The following is a 10,882-nucleotide window of genomic DNA, read 5'->3' as shown; positions in this document are numbered from 1 at the left end:
TTGTCATTGCGTGAGATAATCCCTTTCCAGATTTCTTAACTGTGATCGACATCAACGGCACGATTATGTGTTTGTACTTGTATCCTCTGTTGTTTAATAATCGATCTTGCGAATGATACTTGTGTTTGTGCACATTCGTCGCCAGCAGCATACTCTTATACTTGTGCTTATCGTCTTCCATATAGAGGAGATCGTCAGAAATTCTTTTGAAAATCAACTCATATAGATCGGGTGTATCGTACGCCGTCGATAATTATGTTGTCCATGTCATCCACGTCGAAACGTTTATTGCCAAACATCCTTGTGTAAGTAAACGCCGTACACGTAATATATACCGCTCTCTTTATCTTGCGCTCCCCTTAGGACAGTCTCAATATACTTTTGACCCAGTAAGCCCAAGCCGGCTCGTAACGCCTCTCGACGTTTGCAGCTGATTTTGAACCTTCGTCGCTAGCAAGTCTTCCGTTACTTCGAAAACGTTCTCCAACTCTATCGTCAGTATGATTTTGACACGCAGAGTGAAGATTATCGGTTGTACAAACGATTTTATTCGGATTTACGCAGAGTCGAACGTCTCACTCGCTTCTTCTCCCTCCTCTTGCTTCTCCTCCTCCTTCTTCGCCTCCTCCTTCCTCTCACGAGGCAAACTCTACGTTATCATCGCGCAATTCTCTCTTTGTCGCGCGCACGCCGAGACTGTCAACAAAAAATCGCAGTGGCTTGATAAGAGATTTAAAATGTCTGTCTAACGAATAGTTTTCCTCGATTCTATCGGTCTTCAGAGCGCGATGTTTCTTACGAATCAACTCGTCTTTTCGATCTTCTTCACTATTTTTTCACGTTCGCGCACATCTGCCATGTTTGTCTCTGGCGAAGTATCGACAACAACTGGTCACGTTACGCTATCGCGAATTCGTTAAATCTTTTTCTGTACCTATCATTTGTAAGTGCACTATCCTTATCTATTATTAGAAATCTATACTTTTTGTTGCCAACAGTCGCGGCACAACATGCAAAATTCGTCGTAGGACATGTCGGTGTTCACGTGATCATTGTAAACCTGTTTCAAGTTGGTACGTCCTGTTTGAACAGGATTAACAGGTTCGCGTTGTCGCGTATCAGTTTAGGTATCCTCGCGTACGTCTGACAGAGATAGAAGCAGTCGACATTCGCGTGGCGATCCATTGAAAAATATTCTCTCACTGCATCCTGTTTGTCGCATATTACAAAGATGTGCATGTCATCAAAAATAAAAATAGAATTTAGACGCACCTCGGTGGAACGACGTCGCTGTTATTGGAGAACGTAAAATAGCCGACTTCGTGATAGACGTAATCAAATTTTCGAGATATTGACACTTTAGCTGTTGCAACGATTTTTAGTAGACGTATACGTTCTCGAAACGTACGCCGTTCGAGTTCTCGATCAAGCTTACGAGAACGTTGGTTTTTATCGCAATTCGACAGGCTGCAAATAATCGCGTGTATAGTATTCGGCAGTATTTCGCCGTGCTTGCGCTTCTCCACGCCGCCTCCCATTATTCACGATTTTGCGTCGCATTTCGTGATATCATGATGTTGACGCGTCATCAGAGTACGAATTTCATGCTCAAACTACGGATTGTGCGTTCTCGACCGCCTATTTAAAGGCGCGTGAATCCACGAGTCGCGCAATAACAAAATATAACTCGCGCTGTGTCATCCTTTTGACATTCAGGACTTGAGCGCCGAGCAGCTGCAGTATATACCGAAGGTCGAATTTTTACGCGTGTACGGTGACTATATCGACTACGTGTGGGACAAGCTTCCGGAACACATGAAGACGAATTTGGAGGTTCAAACGTGCGACAAGCACTACAATCAGCCGTGGCAGCGAACACACATCGACGGTCCGGCATCGAAGATAAAGGTGTTTGAGAGAGCGAGTTTAAGTGGGAAAGACAGTCACGAGTGAAAAGACTTTTAAAGCGAATACTCAAGTAACTAGTTACAATTTTTATTATTCGCAGTTCACAAAGGTGATGATTTCACAAACAAAAAAAACAGTAATAAATTCTAAAATTAATACATTCGCCATGAACTAACAATAAATCCGGAAGGAAATTGATATTCCTTATTTTACAGGAAAATTTTACTTCTCGAATCTCGGCGGCTTTCTTTTGGCGGAGCGACAAGGATAACGGAGCGTCTCAAAGGCGGTTGACTAGGACCAATCACAGCCTAATCTGGCTTTTTATACAATTGCCCGAACAAAAGGCCCCTTTATCAATCGCCTGAGACTCGTTGAAATTATGAATTTTAAGTGACCTCACGATTTAAGCAGCGATTGGCAATTTCGAACGGAGATAGCCAAACCAGGTTTAATTGCCATGCGCGACCTGAAAATCAGCATTCACGATTGAAGCGAGCGAATTACGCTTTTAGCGTCGCGTGCGCGCGTGTGTGCTGTGATTAACAAGAATTGCTGTTTTAACTAATATTTTTGTATATGTACAACATGCACATGCAGAATGATTACAATCTTAATGTTTCACAAAGAAAGGTGATTTTCAAGATCATTTGGAAGTTTTCTCGAATAATTTTTAGCAACATAAAATTTCTAGATGTTTTCTCACCTACATGCCATACATACATTTATTCCATTAAATCTATTTTATGAATGTTAATCTCGAAAGAGCGAATGTCGGCATCGCGCGGCGATCTGCTAAATCGAGCGATAAACGCGCTTCCTTTCGAGTTACATATCCCAGACCAGTTTTGCGGTCCGGCTTATGAAGCGATTAGCTAAAGGTGACACAGGCATAAATCCACTGGACGCGGTGTGCCGAGAACATGACATCACGTATTCTCGGAACAATGATCTCACCAATAGACGCGCGGCGGACAAGGTACTCGCCAAAGCGCTAGGACGCATCACCACGAGAGATTTGGCTCTGAGCGATAGAGCCACCACTGCTGCCGTTGGGCATGCGATGAAAGCCAAGACCAAGATCGGCATGGGCATGAAACCGAAGAAGAAGACAAATGAGGAAAAAGATAACGAAAAAACGGATACTGCCGACGGCGAAACGTGACGGCGCGTTACCTTTTCTGCGAATGTTGGGCGCGCTCGAATCCTTGATTGGCAGAGCCAGCGTGGCGAAGCGGCAAACGATAGCAAATCCGCGTGACGTCAACTCGAGGAGCAACGTCACGATGGAAGCAGGGCCGCGGACTGTATCTCGCTCCGCACAAATACGGACTCGGACTGTATCTCAGCCTCTACAAACGCGCAAAGGGCGTAGCAAGAAAAACGCCAAAGAGACAATAAAAATGCCCTCGGGTGTAACTACCAATGTGCAATTGGACGTGCTCGCGAGACGTATGCGGATACCGTTTTTAGAAGTGTTTTCATGCGTAATGCATTATTGACAAGCGGCGCGCGTCGAAATAAAAGCGATATCGTGAATCTGAACGATGCGACAGGACCCGATCTCACTAAGTAGCGTACACAAAGAGGAACAACCGCATCGTGTATTTTGACAGTTTCGGTAATCTTCGACCGCCCAAGGAACTGATGCGATATTTCGTGTTACGACAATAGAGTACAATCGCACGTCTTATCAGACGTACGATCAGAGCTTCTGCGAATAGATGTGCCTGTGGTTTCTACGAACGATCAATGCTCGTGAATTTAAAAGGCTCGATGAGATGCCGTGAAGGCTCAGTATTGGTCGAATGTTTTTTCCGTCATGTCGCTGACATTTATAATACATTAAGTGCGAAGAGCAGCCTCCTCGCGGCGAATTACTTCCCCGCCATAGATCTGAGTGACGGCAATTACGAGCTTGGCCTGGCGATTTTTGAGACTTATCATACGATATCGAATATAAACGAATCGAACAATAAATTTTATTTCGGCAAAGACGCAGAAATTACAATTCCCGAGGGTTCGTACAAAGCGAAATTTATGCGAGACATAAATGAATTTTTGAAACGTACAATTTTACGGAAAACGATTTGATTACAATTTTGCATCCGCATCGCGACGCGTCCGATGATGCAGCACACGGCAACAACAACAACAACAACAACAACAACAATAATGACGACGAGGGTGCGGAATATCCGATAAAACTCCGTGCAAACTACTACACGATGAGATGTGAGATTAAATGCGTCTACAGAATAAACTTAGACAAGTCCAATAGCATTGGATCGCTATTGGGATTCTCTTCGAAATGTATACTGCGACCATGTAGATGGCACGAATCGGACATGTCAATCAATATAATGATCTTAAATTTGCGTAGAGTGAAACGTGATCGCGGGTACAGCAACGATAAAGGTGCGCACACGATGAATTTTTGCCGAGCGTGCCGCCGGGATATAAGATATTGGGAAGGCCCGCGCAGATCATTTATCTGCCGATCACCGCACGGAGCATTATGGATCGATACGCGTCGTCAATCAGAACGGACGATTGTTCGGTTTTCGCGGAAAGATCACCGTCAGATTGTTGCGACAACCGTGCGACAGCGATAGCGATAACGCGAGCGTAAGACACTCGTATTGAACGGAGCGGAGAGATAACGCATTCTTTACAAGGCCGGTGACATCACCATTCAATAACACTCACTCATCCAACTGCATCAGCAAGAAGGAACTCAGCGCGTCGAACGTTAAATTTTTACAATCTTTGGAATTTGCGGTGCACAACTTTTGAGATGATTAATATCTTGAATATTACCGATGATATATATCGATCTTTGACTGCATCGTCAAGATTGAGACTCACACGTACAACTCGCTAATACAACATTCGGGTACAGCGACGAGATAAGAATACCCATACAGCAACAGGATTTGTACACGTTACCGTTTTCTTTACGTCGAAGGAAGATTGACGATGAAAAAGAAAAACGATCAGATGCCAACGACGCTTGTAAATAATTGCGTTCATGTTTGATGAAATTTGATATGAACTCAACGGTGTAGAGATTAACAACAGAAACGTGGGCATAACTAGCACGCTCAAGAATTACGTGTCAATGACGTACGATAAAGCTTTGATTGTGCTGAATGCTAAATGGAACTAGATCCGACACGGAGGAAGGACATTTTAATTTTTGCGTGCCGCTCAGCATGCTGTTGGGTTTTTACGAAGATTACAAACGCCTGATAGTCAACGCTCGCCACGAATTGATTTTAATACTAGCGCGCAACGATTATAATTGCTTGGTGAGAAATCCTGTAAGGGAGACTGAGGTTGAATTATTTAAAGTACAGTGACGGATGCTTCATGTTGTGTTAAACGAAATCAATAAATTATCAATGTTGCGAGCATTGGAAAGCGATTGTTATCTGAGCAGTTTTCGCTCGTGGGATCTGTACGAGTATTCTCTGTTACAGAATACGAGCAATCAAGCATTTATGGGCCGTTAAAACACTGACTCAGCTTGAGAACCCTCAATACATTATCTTTGCTCTGCAGACCGGTCGAAAGAATATCATGTCACGAGATGTTAGCGTGTTCGACGATTGTAATTTGAGTAACGTGAAACTTTATCTAAATTCAGCATTTTCCGTACGATTTAAATCTGAATTTTGGCAAAAAGAGATACGCCGTTCTATTTGATATGTACGCGCGTTTTGGTAGAGCATATTATGGAATCGATTGCTTCGAAACACTACTCAATGTGCTCTCATTCATCGGAAAAGACCTTTTGTGGTCACTGATTGCTCGCGACAAAACGAATCCGTCGAAAGTGCCACTGTAGATGTATGCATAGAGTTTGACTGCAAGGAGAATGTGTCCGTAAATACAACATTGTCTCATATACACGATCGCGTATAATTCGCTCAGTATAATTCGTTGACTAATGTAGTCTGCAAGATCATGTAAATTGTAACGTCAACATGTATTTAGAACTTTAAAGAGAGAGGGAAACTAGAGTGAGGTGAGTCTCGAAAAATTGCTCGACATGACCATACCGTTGTGGAACAAGGATTCATCGTTAACAAGAAATTTATCGTGAAGGAAGTGGCGGTGTTGAAACAAGGGATCGTTCTCACGCATTACATTTTTACGAGTTCCGTGTCATGGAAATTTTTGCCATACAGGTCTTGCGCTTCCTAATTGCTTATCACCATGGATTGCAATGAGAGGATGGGATGGTCTCGTACAACGAGGCGAAACGCCTAATTACGATGGCTGTATTTGAAGATGATGCTGTCGTATATGTCAAGGGACGCGAGAAACGAATGTGGCTGTGAAACTTGCTTCTGAACGATGAACGCATGTACATCGAGACCTTGGATGCAGTTTACGAAACATGGAATCTTTATCTAATTTAAATGTTACTAATACTATGCGATGCAGACAACATGTTAAGAATTGCGCGTTACAAAATATATTGAAGATATGTAACTAGTGGTTGTAAAAGTTTTTCTTTAAATAAAAGTATATTTGTATAATGTATTTATTATTACGTATGTATTACGTATGTATGTATGTTTGAATATACGTATAAATGTATGCATAAACGTATGTATAAACGTACGTATAAACATATGTATAAACATATGTATGAACATATGTATTGTACAAACGTATATATGAACGTATGTATAAACGTGTGTACAAACGTATGTATGAACGTGTGTATAAACGTATATATGAACGTACGTATAAACATATGTATAAACATATGAATAAATTTGTGACAAAGAAAATACATAGAAAAACGTATTGCGACCAGTGATGCGATTTCCGGATCGCTTGCAGCACGCGATCAGCGCCACCGGTCGGCGGCCTGGCGCAATCGATAGCAAACAAGCATGAACCCGTGTTCGCGTGACTTGGTTAGTTAGAAGCGTGCCAACTATATCCTTTGCCGCTCTGTCCTTTTTGCACTACGTTCTTATTGCTTGCCTCGGCGCGATAAGAACGAGAGAGAAGACCTTGCTGTTTCACTCAAGCGAGCGCCGAGAAACCGAAACATGCTTTCTCGGCCTTTCGACTCTCGGCGTCAGGCGTGTATCCAGAGGCATGGAGGCATGAGAACGTTCTAGATAACGTATAAGTTTTAATAAATTGTAATAAATTGTAATATACCTCTCCTATAAATCCAGAATATTATAAATCGTATCAAAACGCGATAGTTGACGAGAGATTAATTGTTTATGATTTTCAATTCGTGTTATGTACCACGGTCATAAATTCGATCCGCAAGAAATTGACGTGGTCAAGCGTAAGGTGTGAAATCGGAAATAAGTACTATAAATAAGTATTACAAAGTAGTAAACGTATATATTAGCTCAAATATATTTTCATATAATTTTTAAAACTATTGTTCGTATGTGTAATTTTTAAGCAATAGTTGTAGGAAAAAATCGATTCGCTTTTCAATAAGCAAATAAAAAATTATTTTAAAATTACACAATATATGAAGGCTTTCAATTGTGCACTACAAAATTATATTGGTATCATCTTTATTTATATTAGGTTTACAACTTTGCTTTCAACTTCTGCCGTTTTTTTTCCGAATTCGAAGTTTTATTGTAAAAAACTGGTTATATATTTATGATTTAAAGTATTGTCCATCGCTGGCCACTACACTTTCCCCCATCTTTCGGGCAGCGTACGAATCCCGCGAAAAAACTAATCATCTTTTGAGGCGATCCATGAATCGATCCAATTTTTTACTTCTTCATAAAACCGGAAGTGCTAGTCAGCCAGGCCGTGTACCATTGATCGTAACAAGTGATAGTCAGAGGGAGCAACGTCTGGAGAATACGGCGGGTGGAGTAGGACTTCCCATTTCAACGTTTCCAAGTATGTCTTGATCACTTTCGCAACATGGGGTCAAGCATTGTCATGCTGCAAAATCATTTTATCATGTCTCTCGTTGTATTGCGGCCGTTTGTCTTTTAATGTAATCGTGCCAATTCTTCTTGATTTTGACACGAGTCTTGATCAAGTAATGCCTCCAATTCTGCATCTTCGAAAACCTTCTCTCTTCCACCGCTATGCCGGTCTTCGACGTCAAAATCACCGTTCTCGAAGCATTGAAATCACTCACGATACGTTCTTTCACTAAAAGCGGCCTCACCATAAGTATTTGAGAGCATTCGATGAGTCTCAGATCAGCCGCAGATTTCTTCATATTGAAGCAGAAAATTAAAACCTCCCACAAATGACGAGAATTTGGCTCGTAAACTGACATTTTTAATCGAGAATAACTTTGTGATGCAGACACAAATCGACTAATGTTTCTATATTCTTATGTTGACAGATACCGAAGTTTATTGTATGACATCTAGGATATATTTATTTCGATCACTATTTACCGCTAAAGCCCTCTATAGGAAAACGGTGGAAGTAAAGTTGTACACCTAATATTATTAGTAATCTCGTTTTCGAAATTTTGTTCATTAACAGAATTTTAAATGCGGATGTGATAGTGAGTTAGAAAGAAACATTTTATACAAAATATTAATCGACACAAAGCGTATTTGTCATAAACGCAACATCATTAAACATGTTTTTTTTAACAATAGAAGTCAAAACGTGATTAAACTTAAAACAATGTGATTGAAAAGGCATACACGAGTGCAAGATGTTAGTAGCGAAATATTTATATTTTAATAGATTACTATAGAATAAAAACAATACAATAAAATAGACGTTTCGGCCTTATATATCAGGCCATCTTTAGTATCACAAAATTAATGTGTGTTATAACTCTCATACATGAGAACACTTAATTTTGAATAAATTTTATTCACGTTATAATAATGAGATAAAATTTTTCACGCTCAATTACAATTATATTTTCGAAGAACTTGACGCTCAGATTATTGTTAAATTTTTTTTATCCATAAAAAAATATATTTATAAATTTTTTTAATCTATAAAATCATGTCAAATACTTCAGATGCCAATTGTCGTTTTTTTGTCACAATTAGTCGAACTTATTGAAACACATAATTTCCAGATTCTATTAAATGTGAAATTTATTGATAATGTTAATAGCGCTTCAATTGAAAAAATTAATATAAATGTGATATATATATATATATATATAAATATAAATTATGATACCTGTGTTAACAATAAGTTGAATTGTGGAATCCAAGAAAATCTTGGAAAACTATATTGAACTGTTCAAGAGTCGAAAACAAAATATCTAACTCTAATCATGAAAGACGGTTTATGTACAATTTTGTTTATTTATGAAGATCATTTCTGACATTAATCTCTTTTGAAAGAATGATTCTATATCTAATATCTGAATATTATCCCAATTAAATTTGTGACAATATTCAAATTGATGTTGTGAGACCACATTGTGAGCGCTATTTACTTTTTTAATGTTAGTTTTATGTTCATTTATTTCAATTTTAAATATTGTGCTGTTACTTTCATCTTATGTATTTTTTATATACATTATTTAAAATAAATAAAATGAAAGTAACAGTACAATATTTTTTAAATAATTTACTTTATTTAGTTATGGTATAATTAAAAGTGCTACAATTAATTTTAGTGCTACAATTAACTACAATTATTTTTTAATAGAAGATTAAAATTTTATAGATATATAAATATTAAGGAAGATAAGATAAATGTGTCTATAATTATTATAAGATTTATAAGAATTTTAGTGGGATCATTAGTAAATTGGATTTTTTATTTTGATTATTACATAATTTATTTGCCTATATTAGTAAAATTGATTACTTTGGAATGTTGTTTAATAGGGGTGGTTTTAATGTGGACAATTATTATTATAAGAAAATTTTTAAGGATATGTTATATATTTTTTTAGATCTATATGATTTTTAAGGAGATTATATAGGAGATTACACCTATATATGAATTTAATCCAGGTAATATGTGAAGTTTAATAATTTTAGAGTTGATAAAAGTTGGGTAGAATTTATAGGTAAAATTTTTATTATTAGGTTTATAGAAAAAAAATTTAATTATATTTAATTATATAAATTATACAGGGTCACCAAAATCCGGACAAATCGAACAATTCCTTGTCGTGGCAGCCTCAGAGAGCTTCTTTAATGTGTACGATTTGTATCGAAGGTCCTCCTCGGCAATTCGACGCATTGTTGGCTCGCTTACACCAACAATCGATGCTAATTTTCGCAACGATTGCCTTGGGTCATCCGAAATCAGCGTTTGAGCCCTTTCAACTACAGGGATCCTCGCGGTGCGTTCTTTCGAGTGACTCTTCCTCGCTGGCATACTGGAACCTTCGTTGAACTGTTCTAAAGCCGTATATTTTGCCACAACGTCATAAACAGTGGATCTCGGGTATCCAAAGAACCGAATTATTTCCGTTGCTGAGCGCCCGGCGCGAAGGTCTTTGATGATCGCGGCTCTTCGATTATACTCCGCACTTGGTTTCAACATCACGGCCATTTTGAGAATATGACTGTTTACTAGAAGCATCAGGCTTTCTTGGACGCCAATAACAATCTCTGGCGGAAGCACAGTATAGCGGAAAATTTGAATTGAAATTTGTCCGGATTTTGGTGACGCACCCTGTATATATTTATATTTATTTTTGTTTATTTTAGTATTATAATATTTGTATTTGTATAATCTTTATAATTTAGTTATTATTTTGATAGCTTATAATATAAAGCATAATATTGAAGATATTAAGAAAATTTATTTAAAAAATTTTTAAATAAATATATAAAATTAATATATTTTTTTTATAATGAAAATATAATGTTTTTTTATAAACTATATTTAAAAAGAAATATGAAATAATATGGATATGTTACCATAAATAATGAATTAGAAGTTCATTTTAAATTACTTCAATTAGAAAATTAGATTTAATTATTCAATGATATTATTAACAATAATATATCTG

General features: G+C 38.0%; 1 protein-coding gene across 3 annotated transcripts in view; it reads left to right on the top strand.

Annotated features, from left to right (window-relative positions):
- The window catches only part of Slip1 (SLo interacting protein 1), a 285,185-nt gene that overhangs the window by 119,369 nt on the left and 154,934 nt on the right, over window positions 1-10,882 (top strand). The window lies entirely within an intron of this gene.

This window comes from Acromyrmex echinatior, chromosome 12, assembly GCF_024713525.1.
Source record: "Acromyrmex echinatior isolate Ae372 chromosome 12, ASM2471352v2, whole genome shotgun sequence".
NCBI classification, from domain to species: Eukaryota; Metazoa; Arthropoda; class Insecta; order Hymenoptera; family Formicidae; genus Acromyrmex; species Acromyrmex echinatior.
This window is presented reverse-complemented; position numbering and strand designations above follow the sequence as displayed.